Consider the following 19,982-nt stretch of genomic DNA (forward strand, 5'->3'; position numbering starts at 1 on the left):
ACAACGCTGGATCCGAGGGAGAAGGTAAGTAAACCTCCTCCTGGATCCAGCGATGCAGTCCCGAGTCTGACTCGGGGATACCGCTCTTGGTATAAAAAATCCACCCCGAGTCAGACTCGGGAATACCGTCAGGGGGGTTAATAAAAGTAAGATCAACTCACATTTTGGTGAGATATAATGTGCATTGCATAAGTAGCTTGGGCTCCTGTAGTCCAGCTGGGCAGTGGTGGTGGTCAGCAGTTCCTGGCGACTCCGGTGGTTTCCGAAGCTCCGAGGCTGAAGACGGTCACACAACAAGCATGTCAGCGGTGATGGGTGGTCGAGCTCACGTTCGGAGCATGGGTGCTCCTTCATCGGGTATCATGCAGCCATGCACAGTATATACCACCAAAATGTGAGTTGATCTTACTTTCATTAAACATTGAATTTTAGCTGACATAATGCACTTAGAGTGGCGCCACTCCTCTGTCACACCCATATCCACAGAGTCACTTCTGCTTTCAACGGCTAGCTGTCCACACTTATACCGACCAGAAGCCCTAAACCCTGGTCTGGCCTGGCAGGGAATGAACTTTGCCTACTGGCACACCTGGACCTTGGAACTATTTCCATATTGACTAGCTGCGTTTCTAGCGCTCCATCTTTTTTCATTTTAAGTGTTACATTTTGCGTGCAGTAATAGGAGTGCAGTAATCAGGAATATGTCATGTATAATGTAGTATAAAGGTTTAGGAGTCAACAAGTACAGCACAGCCTACAGAGTGCAACAGTCAACAATATATGTCACTTACATCAGTGAGAAAAAAATAGTCTCAGTGTTGGTATTCAGTGGGAGGGAAAATTTCTTCAGCATTTGTGGTCAGGAAGGGGATTTACAAACTTCTCACTAAAACTAGAATATTTTGGCTAGAGTTCCAATTTCAGGTGTAACTGTATCCAAAATTATGTACCTGTACGTGATTTTTTCCTTCTGGGTCTGGGGTGCGCACGTGCGCCACTAGCAACCCTTTCCCCCTGTGATTGGACATAGCGGGACACCTGACATCCGCTGGAACTCGCCAATCGTTCCTGAGGCAGACAGAACAGCAGCCTGTCTATGTAAACAAGGCAGATTGCTGTCCTGTGACAGGAGAAGACAGAGATCTTGTGTTTCTGCTAAGCAGGAGCATTGATCTCTGACCTCTTACAGTACAAGTACCTCCCCCACACAGTTAGAAAGCACTCCCTAGGGACACATTAAAACCTTTGATTGCACCTGATGTTAACTCCTTCCCTGCCAGTGTCATTCGTACAATGACAGTGCATATTTTTTTAGCATGGTCACTTTATTAGTGTCACTGGTCCCCAAAAATGTGTCAAAAGTGTCACTTAGTGTCCGATTTGTCCGCCGCAATGTCACAGTCCCGCTATAAAAGTCGCTGATCGCCGCCATTACTGGTTTAAAAAACAAAAAAAACAATAAAAATTCCATAAAAATATCCCATAGATCAAACCAATCAATATACGCTTATTGGGATTTTTTTAATCAAAAATATGTAGCAGAATACAAATTGGCTTAAATTGATGAAGAGATTTGATTGTTTGCATATTTTATTGGGTATGCGTTATAGCGGAAAGTAAAAAATATAGTTTTTTTTTCAAAATTGTCTGGCGTTTTTGTTTATAGCGCAAAAAATAAAAAACGCAAAGGTGATTAACTACCACCAAAAGATGACTTGGAAGGGCAAGAGAAGCCCTCCTATTTAGGAAAATGGGAAAAATAAATAATTATAAAATTAGAGGACCAAGAAGTCGAGAGAATGATAGGAGCAGTGTATAATTATGCATACAAAATATATATAATTATATATAATATAATTATATTGGATAGAAATACGATAGAAATTAACTATAAGCTCCTGGCAAGATGTTATTTGACACCGGAAATAATTCACAAATAGCAACTGGATAAATCCCCACAGTGGTCCCCCAGGGTTCTGTGCTGGCACCAATCCTGTTTAATTTGTTCATAAATGACCTGGAGGATGGGATAAACAGTCCAATCTCTGTATTTGCAGACGATACTAAGCTAAGCAGGGTAATAACTTCTCCCCAGGATGTGGAAACCTTGCAAAAAAGATCTGAACAAATGAATGGGGTGGGCAACTACATGATCAATGAGGTTCAATGTAGAAAAATGTAAAATAATGCATTTGGGTGGCAAAAATATTAATGCAATCTATACACTGGAGGGAGAACCTCTGGGGAAATCTAGGATGGAAAAGGACCTGGGGGTCCTAGTAGATGATGATAATGGCATGCAATGCTAAGCTGCTGCTAACAAAGCAAACAGAATATTGGCATGCATTAAAAAGGGAATCAACTCCAGATATAAGACGATAATTCTCCCGCTCTACAAGACTCTGGTCCAGCCGCACCTAGGATATGCTGTCCAGTTCTGGGCACCGGTCCTCAGAAAGGATGTGCTGGAAATGGAGCGAGTACAAAGAAGGGCAACAAAGCTAATAAAGGGTCTGGAGGATATTAGATATGAGGAAAGGTTGCGAGCACTGAACGTATTCTCTCTGGAGAATAGACGCTTGAGAGGGGATATGGTTTCAATATACAAATACCATACTGGTGACCCCACAATAGGGATAAAACTTTTTCGCAAAAGGGAGTTTAACAAGACGTGTGGCCACTCATTAAAATTAGAAGAAAAGAGGTGTAACCTTAACTGCGTAGAGGTTTCTTTACTGTAATAGTGGCAAGGATGTGGAATTCCCTTCCACATGCGATGGTCTCAGTGGGGAGCATCGATAGTTTCAAGAAACTATTAGATAGGCACCTGAACGACCACAACATACAGGGATATACAATGTAATACTGACATAATCACACACATAGGTTGGACTTGATGGACTTGTGTCTTTTTTCAACCTCACCTTCTATGTAACTATGCTGGAGGGAATGTAAACAGAGGTCCACCGATGATACACATCTGGTGGGAGTGCCCAAAAATGAAGAAATATTGTCAGGAAACCCTGCAAAACATAGAAGAGATAACTGGAGAAAAAATAATCAATGGTCTGCAGACGTGTCTATTCCATGATTCTAAAGTTCCAAATAAGGAATATGGAAAAACGTTAACTCCAATACTGTTGAATGCCTCAAAGGGACTAATCTCAAAAAAGTGGTTAAGCACAGAAAAACCGGATGTTTGAGCGAATAGAATACTACAATAGAATGGAATACTTATGTTGTAGAGAAAAGGGATGCTCAGAAAAATATAACAGTATATGTAGAAGATGGAAAATCTTTAAAACTTTGGAGAAATGCTTAGAAATGATGATGGAGGGTGGCAGGGTCCGACTAGATTCAGAAAAAAAGAGGGCTGAGATCAAAACTAAATCAAATGGGAGGGGGGGGGGGTGGATGGGGAGGGAGAGAACTAGGGGGGTGGATAGATAAATAAGGGCTAGGGAAGAACAGAATCTTTATAAGACAGGTATAGTGCAGGTATAGCGGGTAATAATAGTAACTAAGATTTTAATGCAAATTCTCTGGAAGTTTTTCTTGTCTGTTTCTTCTTTTTTTTCCTTTTTTCCCTTTCCTGATCAATAAATAAAAGAAATTAAATAATAAATACTGCCCAGGAAAACCACCACAGTGATGTAAAACTGAGAAGGAGACAGAGAATGAACGTAAAAATTAAAAAAGTTTTTGCTGGATGTGGGAAAAAACAAAACAAAAAAACTACCACCAAAAGAAAGATCTATTTGTGGGGGAAAAAGGACACAAATTTTATTTAGATACAGCGCCACGTGACCGAACAATTGTCAGTTAAAGTAACGCAGTGCCAGATTGCAAAAAATGACCAGGGGTAAAACCTTCCGGGGCTGAAGAGGTTAAACATAGCCTCATTGACTCTGTGGGGTTGATTTACTAAAGGTAATTAGACTGCTCACTTTGCAAGGCAAGTTGCACTGTGCAAGGCAATTTAGCCCAGAGGTAAGTGAATGAGTACCAGTTGGCTTCCTAAAGTCTATTGGCACTTCAACAAATCTGGTAAGAAATAATCCGGCATACCACGTGGCTCTGGCACATAAGAATAGATGTAATCACCAGTAATGTACTGCGGTCATGGGTCATATAGGACTGGTTGTGTTTTATCTGTGTATTCTAATGCATTGCCATTGTCAAACTGTCAGCAGATCCTAGATACAACATTTACAATAATATATATGCACACTGCGGGATGATAAGCATGCAAACTGTGCTGTGAAACCATGTCGAGATCACAAAACTAAGTTATATATTGAATGTGCTTGAAAGATAATGAAGGAGCTGAGGTGTGTTTGTGACATGAAGTGGGATATAAAAAAAAAAAAGTAATTTATCGTAAAGCTTAACATAAGTAATAGAGGTTGACCTGTGATTATGTGCATTGCAGACAACCTCAACTCGAAATGATATCAGTGATGGGACTTTTAAATCTCTAAATAAAATGGTGTATTGCTTTTTCTTTTCTGGCTCTGGAATTGCTGATAATATGCAGATTGTCTGAATCTCCGCAGGTTAATGTGGATCCGTATTCAAAAGATAGATTTGACTTACCAGTAGTGTCCTGTTATACATATAAACAGTAACTGCAGTTGTAAAAAAAAAAAAAGATATCTTTCTTTATTGTCTATTGAGGTGACACAAGAAAAATACAGCTCTCGTGAAGAAAAATTTTAAATATATTTTTACTATATGTTTTCATATTTTTACTATTTCTAATCTTCTAACAAAATACTTGGTACTCTGTAGATGTTTTTACTCATCAGTCAATGGGGGAGATTTACTAAAACTGGAGCACTCAGAATCTGGTGCAACTGTGCATGGTATAGCCAATCAGCTTCTAACTTCAGCTTTTTTATTTAAAGTACCGTAGTTGTAAACCCTTACAACACACTTTTTACCACAGGTAAACCTATAAACCTATAATAGCTACCCTGAATATCCCCTAAACCTGAACGGTTTGGGAGATATCCCCTGTATTTGTATGTGCCGACATCATTGTGCCATAGCTTCAGTGAGTGCGCCGTTGCCGGCAGCTCCCGTGAGCATGCGCGGGAGTGACGTCATCGCGGCTTTGGGCCAATCACATCGCCGGAGCCCGCGATACCCGGAAGTAACTCTGGAAGCGATGTCGGCCACTGGATTGGTGTACAAGGATGGCTTCAAGGGCTTCAATCTCAGGTAAGTGATTTACAATGAGCTAGTATGCTATGCATACTAGCTCATTATGCCTTTGTCTTTAAGCATCGATAATAAAACCTGGAAGCTGACTGGCTACTATGCACAACTGTACCAGATTTTGCACTCTCCAGATTTAAGTTCACACTGGCATTAAAAAGCAGGCATTTGAGGGGCGTTAAAAAAAAAACGCCTCTCAAACGCCTATGCAAATGTTCACATTACAAAACATGAAGCGCTAGCATCATGTTTCTTCGCTTAAAAATTGAAGCCTCATATTGAGTCAGGAGGCATTTGAAGCCTTTCAACGCTTCCAATTCAAGTCTATGGTAATGTGCGTCAATTGTGCCGGCATGCAGCTGCGGCTCATTTGCAGCACGGTTGCGGTGTGTTAGTAGTGTCAATTTTAGCTGGTTGTTGAGGAGTGGTGCCAAGTCCTTAACAACCAATGAGTCATTAGCTGTCAGCGGGTTTCCCTGCTGACATCTGAATGTAAAAAAAAAAAAGAACTGCTGGCAATAACAAAACATTGGGGAAAAAATGGCACGAGGACCGCCCCAATTCCTACCTTTGGGTCTGGTATGGATTCTGAGGGGAACTCCATACCAATTTTTTCTTTTAAATGGTGTGGGGTCAACCCCAAAATCCATACCAGACTCTTAACTGAGCATGCAGGTCAGAAAAGGGAGGGAATGCCCCCGCCCCCCAACCGATTAATACCAGGCCACATGCTCTGAACATGGGGACAAAGGGCCTCTTCCCTACAACCTTGGGCAGTGCTTGTGGGGGTCTGCAAGTGGGGGGGCTTATCAGGATCTGTCAACCGTGCCGCAAACACACATAGGAAGTTGGGGGGAGTGTTTCTAATGCTCATTAAGCGCTTATCAACCGTGCCTATTAACACACATTAACGCTATAGGCGCGATTGATAAGCGTCAGTATTTTGAGAAAGTGTGAACGAGCCCTTAGTAAATCAACCCGAATGTGGGTAATATACTGCTTCGTATGGTGCCTATACAGCAGTTATCCAAATCAGCATTTCTTCTCAGCATTAGGGATGAGCTGAGCGTACCTGGGTTTGGTTCAAGGAAGGTTTGAAAAAGCCAACTAAAATTTGGGTACTGAATCCGTATTGCATTGAAGTCAATGGGAGCTGAGTGATAATAAAAACGAATGGACATTTTTTAGGCTAATAGGCAAGGGACAACTTGGCGTGGTGGGCTGGGCTTTGTCCTAGGGGAACATGTACCAAAGCAAAATAAAACTTTAAGAAAATCCATTTGGCAGGGAGTAGTGATTTTAACTACTTCAGCTGGGGAAGATGTTACCCCCTTTATGACCAGGCATTTTTATAATTTTTTGTACACATAAATAAAGCTTTTTTTTTTGTAATTTAAAACGAAAAAATGAAATGAAATGAAAGAGAAAATATTCTCCAATTCCTGTTAGAAAACATAGTCAATAAAATCTAATTTAGTCATAAATTTAGGCCAAAATGGATTCTGCTACATGTCTTTGATAACAAAAAAAAATCCCAATATAGTATATTAATTGGTTTGTGTGAAAGTTATACATCTACAAACTGTGGTATATATATTTGAAAATTGATAAATTCTGATGTCATTTCTTAAAGCCCAAAATGCTAAGACAGTTCAAATCCCTCCCAAATGATCCCTTTTTGGAAAGTAGACAGTCTGAGGCATTTAGCAAGAGCCATGGTGAGCTTTTTGAAGTTGCAATTTTTTTGAAAATGAAGAAATTGACTAAAATTTATTTTTTCTAATTTTGTTGTTACATTCTGTCACCAGTGCAGTACAGCGTCATCATATGACTGATGTGGCGGTGATCAGGGACACTGATTCATGACAGTATGTTAAAATAATGTAATCATTTTTTATTTAATTTTTTGCTATTTTTTTTTACATACTTTCATCAGAGCAGTTCAGTTTCACTATAGTAACACTGTACCACTGTGGGGGGAGGGGTGTTTTTGGTTTTGTCTCGCGTGTTTGAAGATCTGAAGATCTTAAGATTTGAAGATCATTTGAAGATCTGAAGATTTGAAGATCATTGTAAGGGCCAGTTCACAACAGATACAGTTCCGTGCAGGTTTGCATGCTTTTTTTCTGCACAAAATGCATGCACATTGTTTTCCATGTATTCCAATGGCTCTAGTTCACACTATGTAGTCAGTTTCTGTTTAGTTTCCTGTTAGTTTCTGCACCGGAAACTGACCGGAAACTGACTGCATGGTGTGAACTAGAGCCATTGGAATACATGGAAAACACTGTGAATGCATTTAGTACAGAAAAAAAGCACACGTAACTGAACGGAACTGCGTCTGGTGTGAACTAGCACTAACAGTAAAGTTTCAACTGTTATGAATGGGTTAACCATTTAAATTGAACCATACGAAATAAGACTGGGATGCCATTAAAGTTCATGTGCATGTAAAGGCAGGTGTCACAATACTTTTGGTAATATAGTGTACATGTAGCAGAATCTCTGACCACTTCTAGTCTAATGGGGACCTTCAAGGCCCATGCTTCCCTGCTGGGTCCCTAGCTTGGCACTTCAGATACCTTCAAGCTTCACCCCTGCTGACCGTCTCGGTCCCTAGCTTGGCACACAAGGCTACTCTGCAAGTGTCACCTCCACTTGTTGGGTACCTGACTTGATCACTGCCTGAAGTTTACGGATTCTCCACAGTGCCCGTTCAGTGAGAATACTGCTCCGGTTCTTGCTTAAGTTTCTCACTGTGGTCCCTGGTAAAGGCAATCGGTCCCTTAGTGGCAACAGCTTCCCTTCTACCTCCGACCATGACAGGTTCTCCAGCCAGCAGAACTGTCACTTTTGGTTGGACTGCAAGCCGCAGTCCCAACCCTGTGCTGCCTTCTTACTTCTAGATAGGCCCTCGCTCAGCCTGGCAGCTTGATGCCCTCGGGATAGGCTCAATTTCTGGCCTAGCAGCCCATGGCCAATGACACACACCCACCCAGATGGTGGTCTGGGTGGCACACAAGAACCTGGATCACCTGCCCTCGCCCAAATATATAGGCTCTGCCCATTGGTTTAGATACCCCATATACCCATAACCTGACCTTGAGTTGTCCTCAATCTAATACCTCAAAGTTCCTGGCCACACGGTGGCAGAAGAGGAAAGTACAACCAGGCCAAACTTAGGGAGAAGTCAGTGGATCCCTAGTAATTAAAGCGGAGGTCCACCCTAAAATGGACCTCCGCTCATCGGAATCCCCCCCCCCTCCGGCGCCACAATCGGCACCTTTCAGGGGGGAGGGGGGTGCAGTTACCTGGATAATCCAGGTAACTGCACCCACTTCCGGGCTAGCTCTCTGCGGAAAGGGGCGTACGTTACGCCCCTTTCCGCAAGCGCCCGCCCCCTTCAGCAAGTGCCCCGCTGCCTGCTGGGAAACACAGAGCTCCCAGAGGCAGCGGGGACCGTCCGGATTGCGCCGCGCGGCTCGCGCATGCGCAGTAGGGAACCGGGAAATGAAGCCGAAAGGCTCCATTTCCTGATTCCCATACCCAAGATGGCGGCGGCACGAGCGAGCGATCGGCTTCGGGTGCCGACATCGCGGACGCGCTGGACAGGTAAGTGTCACTATTTAAAAGTCAGCAGCTGCAGTATTTGTAGCTGCTGGCTTTTAAAAAAAAAAAAAAAAAACGCGGAGTCCCGGGGGACTCCCGCTTTAACTACAGTAGGTACTCCTGACAGGAAATTTGGTGAGGAGCTCCCTGACTAAACCCCAGGGTGCTACATCCATATTTATCTATAATGTGCTATAAAATTGCAGTCCAGTAACTATTACTATTATATGTATTTAATATTAAAGCAATAATTTATAGTAAAGGAAACTATATAATAAATGTAGGCCAACATACAATCCTTTAACCTAATCCAACAAAGCAAAGCTGCCTAATATCTACCAGCAGCACCAGTCTCTCTTCAGCATCTAAGTACTGTATATACATAGCTGTGAAAGGACAACAATCAGGCAGATCTGGATAATCAATACTCTGCTTGTATTTCATACTGTTTATTGATTTTTTTCCAATAAACTTGTTACAGATCACAAAGCCTGACATGTCGTCTAATATAAGGAATGGTTTAAAACTACACTAATAAAGGCTTCTATATCATGTCTACCTCACATCAGATCCTACAAAACATCAATTACATGTATCACTAAAGCATGCTGGACTATACAGTATTCTGTAGAAAAGAAGGGGAAAATACAGTTGTTCCTCCTCAGTCTCATTAGTCCAGTGAAATATAACGGATAAACAGGTCCCAGGTTTACTTAAACTTCATGTAAATATATTTTGAAGAATGTGTGAGTTTATAATTGATCTTCACACAGTTTATATTTTTTTTGACATGATCGTGGACAAATATTGGATGGCAGGTTTTAAAATTTTCCGTGGACAAATGTCTGTTGTCGGATTTTCCGAGCGTGTGTACACAAATACGTCTGACAAAAGTCCAAAGTACAAACACGCATGCTCGGAAGCAAGGATGAGCCAGAAGCGGTTGGTCTTGTAAACTAGTGTTGGAGAATTAACATTTGTGACGCAGCAAATTATGAAATATCCAAATGCAGCGCACATTCTCTTCTTCTTTAATGGGATAATAATGAAGCTGCTTTGCTGGTGATACTGATGGAATTATTGCAAACAAATTTTCAAAGGCTTTTTTTTTTTAACTGCCTACTCTCAAACTGTCATTTGAAGTAAAACACAAACACCAAATATTATTCTACACATTTCTTTTTATTGTGCATTAAAAAAAAAAAATTAGACATGCTATCTGTCAATAGAACTTAACCAAAAAGTGCATACTATGCATTCAAAAATATACCGAATCAAATCATTATTATTTAACCAAAAAATAAAATAAAAGCCTTATGCATGTGTCCTGCTTCTAAATATAGGGGATCAACAATGGCAAGAGTTGGTGAAAGCAGGGGTCCGTCATCTGGGGATAATTCCAAAAATCATCTGGATTATTCTCCTAGAGCTCCTGCAGCAAAATAAAGTAATTAATTTTTGGTCCAAGAAATCCTCCTCCTCCTGTTCCTGGACTGGTCTTGGGTCAAAGCAATAACTCCAAGGCCAATAATAAATAAGGCACTATCTTCTCCGATTCCACAACATGTCTGGCTGACGAACGGCCATTCAGAAACAAACCGAAAAGCAAGAAATGAAAAGTGTGAACAGAAAAGCACTAAATGAAAAGCGCGAAAATGAAAAGCGCTAAATGAAAAGCACGAAATTAAAAGCGCAAATACAACACTTTGTTATAGCAGTGGTTCAGCTTGATCATATCCTCAACCTTTGATGGCGGCTATATTTCCAGCCATTGCAGCTGTGCTCAGGTGCTTGTGACTGAATAGAGTTTGTATTAGGAATCTTTCATGTTATATTAGTTAATATATCAGTCAGACTTACTGTAAATGTAAAGTACAGTTCAGGTCTACCCTAAATGTACACATATGCTACTTGACTTACAGCTCGTAAGGCTGAAGTCCAGTGATTTTTTTATTTTTTTTACAGCACCAGGAACAGTATTTACAATGAAAAAGGTATAATTTGTGCTGGTGTCTGCTGTGTTAGGTCAAAAGGTTCATTCCTCTGCCGCCCATGCAGCTGTGGTCTTCTGGTGCTGTGAGGGTTAATATGAGCATCTGCAACTATAGCAGGCACTAGTCAAAAGTGCTATTTCCCTATTTCTGGCCCCTGCTCCATTCATAGAAGACTTATTGCTTCCCACAATGAGAAGCACTTTATATGGAGAATGGTTGAATGAATGGAGGTCTACATCCGGAGAACTGCAACTTGTTCCTGGAGCACTTTACGTACACACACATCAGACTGAATAGTAAGAGGGCCACACATCCATTCTACTGTCCTAGAACAGTCTGTCTATCTGGATTTTATAGCTCCAGTTCCAATGGACAAGTATAGGACTAGTCACAGCAAAGGTTCGACGGAACGAGTCCGTCGGACAATTCGATCGTGTGTTGGCTCCATCAGACCTTTGCGTGCCAAAAATCGGGCAGACTTTAGAAATAGAACATGTTTTAAATCTCCCCACCGGAACTCCGCCAGACCGAGAAATCCGTTCGTGTGTATGCTAGTCCGACGGACAAAAATGGACGCTAGGGCAGCTATTGGCCACTGGCTATGAACTTCCTTATTCTAGTACGGTCATACGTCATCACGTTCCAATCCGTCTGACTTTGGTGTGATTGTGTGTGTCCAAGTCCGTTCATTCGGAAAGTCCTTCGGAACTCCGCCGAAAGTCCGTCAGAAAGACCATCGGACCTAGTCCCTCGAAAAGTCTGGTCGTGTGTACGTGGTATTAGAAGGATCAGCATGCCCTGCATACTCTATGTAGCTCTACCCATTAGAGGGCTGCTGGATTTTGGGTCTCCCTAGTCCTGCACAGCCAGGCAACACGCATTTTTCTTTAATCCTAACACAGAAATAAGCACAAGGAGTTGCCAGGCTACTTGACATAGCTTCCCCACTTTATCTTCCACCCAACTTCCCTGCTGACCAGGCACCACAAAATGTATGGGCTAATCCAGCTACCATGCCAAGCCCCCTGCCTAGGGATTGGCCAGATACCCATAAATACGCAGATCAGGACCTCCTGGCCTCAACCCACAAGCTTCCAGAACCGGAGGAGTTACCAGAGGCCTGACTTATTGATCCCTCCAGCCTGATCTACCATAACCCCAACCAATTAACCAGACTCACCCAGGTACTGTGAATCTGATTTTTTTTTTACCTTCAATAGTCTGTAAATCAGGGGGTGCTACATCTATATCATGAAAGCCCTGTTTATTTATTGATTACTTGTAAAACAAAGAGCTTATACAAACATCAATAAGCTATATAAAACATCTGTTAACAAGCTGGTAAACATTACAAAAAAAAAACACATTGAAATACTTTCTTTCAGTCTGTTATAGTTTACATATAAGTACCAATGAGTGTGTGTAAATACACATACAGTAGCTGAACTCAAGACAGAATTAATAGATACAAATTAATGCAAATCTGTTATCATGAATATGTCATTATTGTATTTGTTTCAATGCAAATAGTGTTAAAAGAGAAGTATGGACTAAGAAAAAAATAACCATTTATACTCACCTAGATGGCTGCAGCACCGATCCCAGTTTCAGCTGTCCCCTGCCACCTTTAAGACTGAGAACTGAGCGATCAGACAGCTTTTGCTCTTCAGTGAACAGATAGACATGACTGTCAATTACCGACATGACTGTCAATCTTCTCTGCCCCTCCAGCGCTCACTGCAGTGCTGGGCTGCTTAGGGGGTGGGAGCAGCTGAGAGGCTGAGCCAGCTGCCAGTCCAGGCTTCTGGGCAAATCCCGATCATACGGTTGGGATCTTTTTCAAAGGTCGGGTCTGTGACATCAGCTTTAGCCAGCTGTCAGATGAAAACAGGTCACAGCAATGCAGAAAAAAACGTCACTCACATGATCCATAGGAGAAGTACAGCCAAAAAAACTTCTCCTCTAAGTACCTGCGTTTAAAGGGGTTGTACACCCTCATGTTTTTTCACCTTAATGCATCCTATGCGTTAAAAAACACCTTACAGTGAATGCCCCCCGTTTTACTTATCTGAGCCCTTTCATTCAGACGGCTGGGAAACACGCTCTCCCTTTCTCCACAGCTTTTGATTGGATAGATTGATCGCAGGGTAGCTCCCGCTGCTGTCAATCAAATCCAATAACGCAGGGGGTGAGGCCGAGTCCGACAATCGTGTCTATGGATGCAAATGCTGGACTCGGGAACCCGCCCTCAAGGTAACCCCCTGGGAGAGAGCTTCTCTTACGGGGTTATCTGATGTGGGGAAGAGCCGCGAGAGCCACTGAGAGACCCCAGAAGATGGTGTTCAGGGCCACTCTGTGCAAAACAAGCTGCACAGTGGAGGTAAGTATGACATGTTTGTTATTTTTTTAAAATAAAAAATGAAGGTTTACAACCCCTTTAACTTGGCAATAGCCTCCGGCAGTCTACTGTACAGCAGAGGAAAATGCAGCACAAGAAGCCGATCAGGAGTGCCTCAGTGCAAGGAGCATGCTGAGAGGGGGATAGAAAAATATAAAAACCAAAATAATTCTGCGCCGGGGAAAATTTTCACACATAAAAGCAACCTGTACCAAAATTTTGTGCATAAGTAAGTGAAATTGTGAGGAGCTAAATTAATACAACATGATAGAAAATATACCGTACTTAATGTGCATAAAACTCTAATGCCGCCTACACACGACCGGACTTTCCGGCAGACTAGGTCCGACGGTCTTCCTGACGGACTTTCAGCAGAGTTACGACGGACCTTCTGAACGAACAGACTTGCCCACACACGAACGGACTAAGTCCATTTGAAGGTCTGTTCATTTGGAACGTAATGACGTACGACGGGACTAAAAAAGGAAGTTCAATAGCCAGTAGCCAATAGCCTACCTTGCGTCGTATTGGGTTCGTCGGACCAGCATACAGACGAGCGGTTTTCCCGATAGGAGTTGAGTCCGTCGGACAGATTTGAAATATGTTCTATTTCTAGGTCCGTCAGATTTTTACAATTAAAAAATGTTCAGATTAGCCCACACACGATTGGAATGTCTGACGGACTGAGTCCGTCAGACCTAGTCTGACGGAAAGTTCGGTCGTGTGTATGCGACATTATATTAATTAATGATAAAAATCTCACTTCATAAAGTTCAAAAATGTGAAATAAATGCAAATTTACATTTCATAAAAAATACACCAACATAAAAAAAATCAATATTCTAATTATATAAACAAATAATAAGTCCCAATTAATGAATTAAAAAATCTAAAAAATTGATAATTCATTTGCAATATCCCCCAAAAAATAAGGTGTATAGTTTCAAATCCAAGTGCAAGTGAATGCTGTTTTTATCCAATAAATATAAGCAAAGCAACCCATGGTTAATGTTTTTGTCTCATGTCGAAAATTAATAGGTTACTAAAGTACGCAACAGAATATAATTTTGGAAGTGATGTAATGTATTGTATTGTATTTTCAGACAAAAACTGTACTGATTAAAGAGGAAGTAAACCCTGATGAGTTTACTTCCTCTTTCATTCCCTGCAAAGGTAAAGCATAATGGACTACTATGCATCGCATAGTAGACCATTATGTGTCACTTGCCTGATACAGGAGCCAGTAAAGTCACCGCTGTCCCCTATAGTCCGCCGCATCCATCTTCTCGGTGGGTCTCGCTGCTCCGCCGCTGTCATTTGGCGAAGCCGCGATGATGTCACTCCTGCGCATGCGCACGGGAGCCACTACTCGCGGCATATCGCCGTTGACCACGGCGCGCTCAGTGCGCCTGCGCGCCGCTGTCTACAGCGCATGTGCCGTAGACAGCGGTGCCTGTCTTTCGGCAAATATCTCCTAAACCATGTAGGTTTAGGAGATATTTCTTGGACCTACAGGTAAGCCTTAATCTAGGCTTACCTGTAGGTCAAAGTGTGTTGTAAGGGTTTACAACCACTTTAAATGACAATCATATGATCTGGTATCATACGAAAAAAAAATGTAGTGTGTTGTCCCTTTGGAAAACAGCCATATACTAACAATCAGATTATCATACGATTGCTTCGAAAGCATTATTTTTTGTATTTTTATTCTGATCGCGTGTACAGGGCTTTAAAGAGATCGTACAGTCAGAAGGCCCCCCTCAGCAGCCCCTCTCAGCCCCTCTAATACATACTGTAGCCTACCTCGATCCAGCGATGTTGCACAAGAATCTCAGCTGCCTGGTGCTATCCCTCCTCATTGGCTAAGACAGCAGCGGGGTGCCATTGGCTCCCCCTGCTGTCAATTAAAGTCAGTGAGCCAATGAGGAGAGAGAGGGGGCGGGGCCGAACCACAGCTCCATGCATAAATGGACACACCAAGCAGCGGCTCGGCTGCCCCAATAGCAAGCTGCTTGCTGTGGGGGGCACCCGGAAGGAGGGAGGGGCCAGGAGCACTGGTGAGGGACCTGAGAAGAGGAGGATCTGGGCTGCTCTGTGCAAAACCATTACACAGGGCAGGTAAGTATGATATGTTTGTTATTTTTACATTTTAAAAAATTAGACTTTAGTAACACTTTAATCAATGTGCTGCTTTTACTTTCATTGCCCAGTAACACGGTGGGTGGGAGTAGAAAACTGTAATTGAAAGTGAAAGTGCAGTAGAAAAAGATCAGGTCTCCTTCTCCTATTAGTCAGAACTGTTTTGTATAGCAGGGCTTTGTAAATTTCAGAACTGGATGGACAGCAGGAAAAATCCACTTTATATTTAATCACTGCATTTAGCTTCTAAATCAAAGCAATAAGGTACTTTTATACCAGATCTGAAGACTTCTAAAAAGACAGATCTTTCCAAATTACCACAATCTTAAAGCAAATTTGTTTTTTTGAACTTCAAAGAGGAGAACTATAGAAATTTAGATCAAAGGTGAAATTTTCATTTCAAAACATTTGCTGAATCATATACAGAATTTGCATTTGATTTTCTCATCATTATTATATTAATGTCTTCTGATAAAATTAACACTGGGGAATTTTTATACTCTGCTTAATTATTTATTCATGTTTGTGTTTAATGATGTGTTCATTTGTATTCAATGCCTCTATTTTTGCTCCTTGGAAGGTTATATCATTGCATGGTAATGGTCAATGCTCCCTCCCATGGGTGCCCAACCTGTGGCCCTCCGACTGTTGTGAAACTACAATTCCCATCATTCCCCTGTCCTTTAGAAGTGATGCTTGCAACTGTCAAGCCTTGTAATGACTTATGGAAGTTGTAGCTCTGCAACAGCTGGAGGGCCACAGGTTGAGCGCCCATCCTTCAGTAAAACTAGGAGTTTTTCGGTGGAGGATCAAATAAGAGAATGGCTCTAACCTAATCCCTTCCGCTCATTTACATTCCCTGTGTTTAGAAAATATAGGACATCTGTTGCTCTAGACCTCAGCGTCCATCAGAGTATTGTGTAGTTAGCTTTACACATCTTCACCTGTTGGGATCAAACTGAAGCCGACACGGCACTGTATTTCTCACCATGCAAACACCTCTTTTTTTACACAGCAGAACACTAAGCTTTCTTTGCTCAGAGTGCTTGTACGGATTATTCATGTTTACTTGAAGACAAATACAGCGAGCAATGTAAAAATTATGGAAAACGATGGCAATGGTGAAAATACTGCCAAACCACATTTTATTAAAAAAAATATTGCTACTATTTTCCTAATAGTATTGGTATATAATCTTCAGTATTATGGCTCATTCCCATTGTCCTCTTTGGACAGGGCATGGACTATGGGGTGGGCAGCAAGGGTTGCTGCCCTGGGCACTGTGGCATCATGTGAGGTGGAGGGGCAACACAAGAAATCAGCAGGAGGGGATTTATTTATGATGGGTGGGGGAATTTGGGGGCAGCAGGGGGATAAAAATTGCTTTAGGAGGGGAAATTTGGGGGTGTGAGCTGGAAAGGTAATTTAATTTGGGGTGCTAGAAGAAGTAATATGGTAGAAGGGCTAGCAGGAGGGGAAATTTTTATGGGAGGGTTGTGCTAGTTGATTGGAGAATATTTGTGCTAGGAGCGGGGATTAGGGGATTTGTGCTGGGAGCTGGGATTTGGAGTGGTGGGGGATGTACATTTGGAAGGGAAATTTGAGGGGTAGAGGATTTTTTTGGGGGGGGGGGATTTGAGCTGGGAGGGGAGGCAAACATTTGTGCTGGGAGAGGCACCTTAGGGGGTAAGCATGCAGATTAGTGCTCAATTTTTGGGGGGGTGGGTTTTTGCTACCACATGATGCTCATACATCTGGAGGGGGGGGTCACAGATTGGCGTGTTCACCCTGGGCTCTAGATAGCTTTGTCCTGACACTGCTGCCAGTTGTCTACCAGACACATTGCAGAGACTGGTTATAAAAGTGTACACTCTGTTGAATAGCTCACATTTCGTGGCAGGATGGGAGGAGGCTTTCCAGTATGATGGTTAGCAATTTTCATGACTATTGTTTTACATTAGACTGGTTTACTAAAGACTAGAAGTAGAATATGTGCTTTGCACGTGCATTTGCACTCTGCAAGAGAATTTGCTCCAGAACTTAGTAAATGAGGGGAAGAGTTTTTGGGCACTGTGGCAAGTATGTCTGCCAGGAAAAGTCATGGGAGTTAAAGTGTTTGTTAAAAAAAAGGGATCATGTTCCTTTAAATCATGTTATACAGTACAATGCTTGTGCTGTGTAATTTGGCCCTCTGTATCACTTGAAATACCTGGCTGATCCTGCCTGGTTCTGCCCTCCCCCCTGTAAACCGACCATGGTTTATCATGGCTGCTGAGCCCTGACACCGTGGTCAGTTTACATGCCTCCGTCATCCACAGCTCTCTTCTGTCCCCCCCTCCCCTCCCTGCCTGTCAGCTCCCTGTCAGTGCCCACCCCCTCTCCTCCTGTTGCTGAAATTACAGTTAATGTTTCACACTACCCTCAAACACACTACCCCTGTGTGTTTGCCTTATAAAAATAATACAGCTATATAACTGATTTCAGAGCGCCGTTCGGCACTCCCGTGACCGGCCACCTCTCTCTTCCTCTCCTCCTCCCCTCCTGATCGACATCAGCGGGGGATTCTCGACCCCGCCCACTGCAGATGTCAGGTTGAGAGAGGAGAGATACGACCAGTCACGTGAGCGCCGAGCGGTATATCAGATATATAGTTGCATTTTTTTTTTTACAAAGCACAGACACTGGGGCAGCTTACATTATTAAACAGAGGGGATGGTATGAATTGAATATAGTGGCTTTAATTTAACCACTTTAATTTAATAAAGGCAAATGATGGTTGATTTTCTAAAGGCAAATAGACTGTGCACTTTGCAAGTGCAGCTGCGCTCAGGTTCCCCAGAGCTTAGTAAATGTGATAAAGCTCTGCTGATTTCCATCATCCAATTATGTGCAAGAAAAAAAATGCTTTTTATATTTTATTTGCACCTGGTTGGCTATTCTTTACAAAGTGAAGCTTTGCCACATTAAGGAAAATTAATGCAACTGCACTTACAATGTGCAAATTTGATTTGCCTTTATTAAATCAACCCCTCTATGGTGGATGATCTGCATCCAATGCAGTGTGAATAAATCCTTATAGAATTTAGTGCCTGCTTTAAAGCATCCTTCCCTTCCCAGTTTTAACAAACACAGCAAACAAACACGGACTGTTTTATGTATAAACTAAAGGTGGCCGCACATTATGAGGTTCATTTACTAAAACTGGAGAGTGAAAACTCTGGTGCAGCTGTGCATGGTAGCCAATCAGGCTCCAGATTTATTTGTTTTTTGTCAGCTTAATTGAACAAGCTGATTGGCTACCATGCACAGCTGCAACAGATGTTGCATGTTCCAGTTTTAAAGAATCAACCCCAATGCGAATTTTGGCTGATTGCTGAGTGAAGTGCACACTGGCTCCAGGAAGTACCAGAGCAGCAGCACCCAAACAAAAATACATTTGGCTTTCTGGTTTCTTCTAGTGCCAAACAATACATTGGGTGGCGATTTACAAGAGCTAGAGAGTGCAAACGGATGGAGCCCTGCAAAGAAACCAATTTGCATCCAAGTTTTTTTTTTGTTAAAGCTTAATTGAACAAGCTGAAGTTAGAAGCCGATTGGCTACCATGCACAGCTGCACCAGATTTTGAACTTTCCAGTTTTAGTAAGTCAACCCCAACGTGAATGTTGGCTGCTGAACCAGATGAAATTCACCACATGGATAGCCCTGGTGCCATCCAACAACCAGAAGGATAATTGTCAGTTGAACAGCAGCTGCATTCAATCAGATGAAGCCAGCTGTCAAAATACATTGACCATAGCAGGAGATTCATCCATCTATGCTGTATAGTATGGAGGAAATTGTTCATTTTTTTCCAGCCCACAGGGTGACCAAAAAAATCCTAACTGTGTGTGGCTAAATGAATTCCTGCATGATTTGCATGATTGGTGAACAAAACTCAAGCTCAAGTCTGTACGCAGAATTTGCTGTAAGACCCCTTTAACACTGAGCGCCTGTGCTGTTAGCGCTAAAGCACCCCTTCTTTTTCTGCTTCTAGCGGCACTTTTTGGTCGCTAGCGGGGCAGGTTTCCCCCCAAAGAATGGTAAAAAGTCCAGTTTTGCAGTGCTTTCAAAGCACTTTGGAAGTGCTGCCTATTCATTGCAATGGGCAGGGCATTTTGGGAGCGCTACTTACAGCACTCCAAACCCACCCACCCCAAAGATGCTTTAAGGACTTTTCATAACATCCCACAAGCGCACCGCCCCAGTGTGAAAAGACACACTGCAATGAATGTGAGGCGGTTTTCAGGCTCTTTTCAGAGCCTTTTTCTAGCGATAAAGCTCCCGAAAAACGCCTCAATGTGAAAGGGGTCTTAAAGTCTTGTGTTGCTGCTCTAATCATTCATCAGAGTGGTTAAGAATAGGAGGGATGGTTTAGATGTTAAGGCTACTTTCACACTGTAGCCACTCCGTGTTAACGGTAAAGCACCGATAGCTTTGGGCGACGCTTTTCGGCTGCTAGCAGGGTGCTTTTAACCCCCGCTAGTGGACGAAGAAAGGGTTTAAAGTGCCTGTGTTGCATCGCTTTGGCAGCGCTGCCCAATCATTTCAATGGGCAGGGCGTTTTGGGAACGGTGTATACAGA

General features: G+C 42.4%; 1 protein-coding gene across 2 annotated transcripts in view; it reads left to right on the plus strand.

Annotated features, from left to right (window-relative positions):
* HTR1F (5-hydroxytryptamine receptor 1F) overlaps positions 1 to 19,982 on the plus strand; it is a 48,970-nt gene that overhangs the window by 20,836 nt on the left and 8,152 nt on the right. The window lies entirely within an intron of this gene.

This window comes from Lithobates pipiens, unplaced genomic scaffold (assembly GCF_037356315.1).
Source record: "Lithobates pipiens isolate NorthernLeopardFrog02 unplaced genomic scaffold, aLitPip1_a1.2 Scaffold_16, whole genome shotgun sequence".
Classification (NCBI taxonomy): domain Eukaryota; kingdom Metazoa; phylum Chordata; class Amphibia; order Anura; family Ranidae; genus Lithobates; species Lithobates pipiens.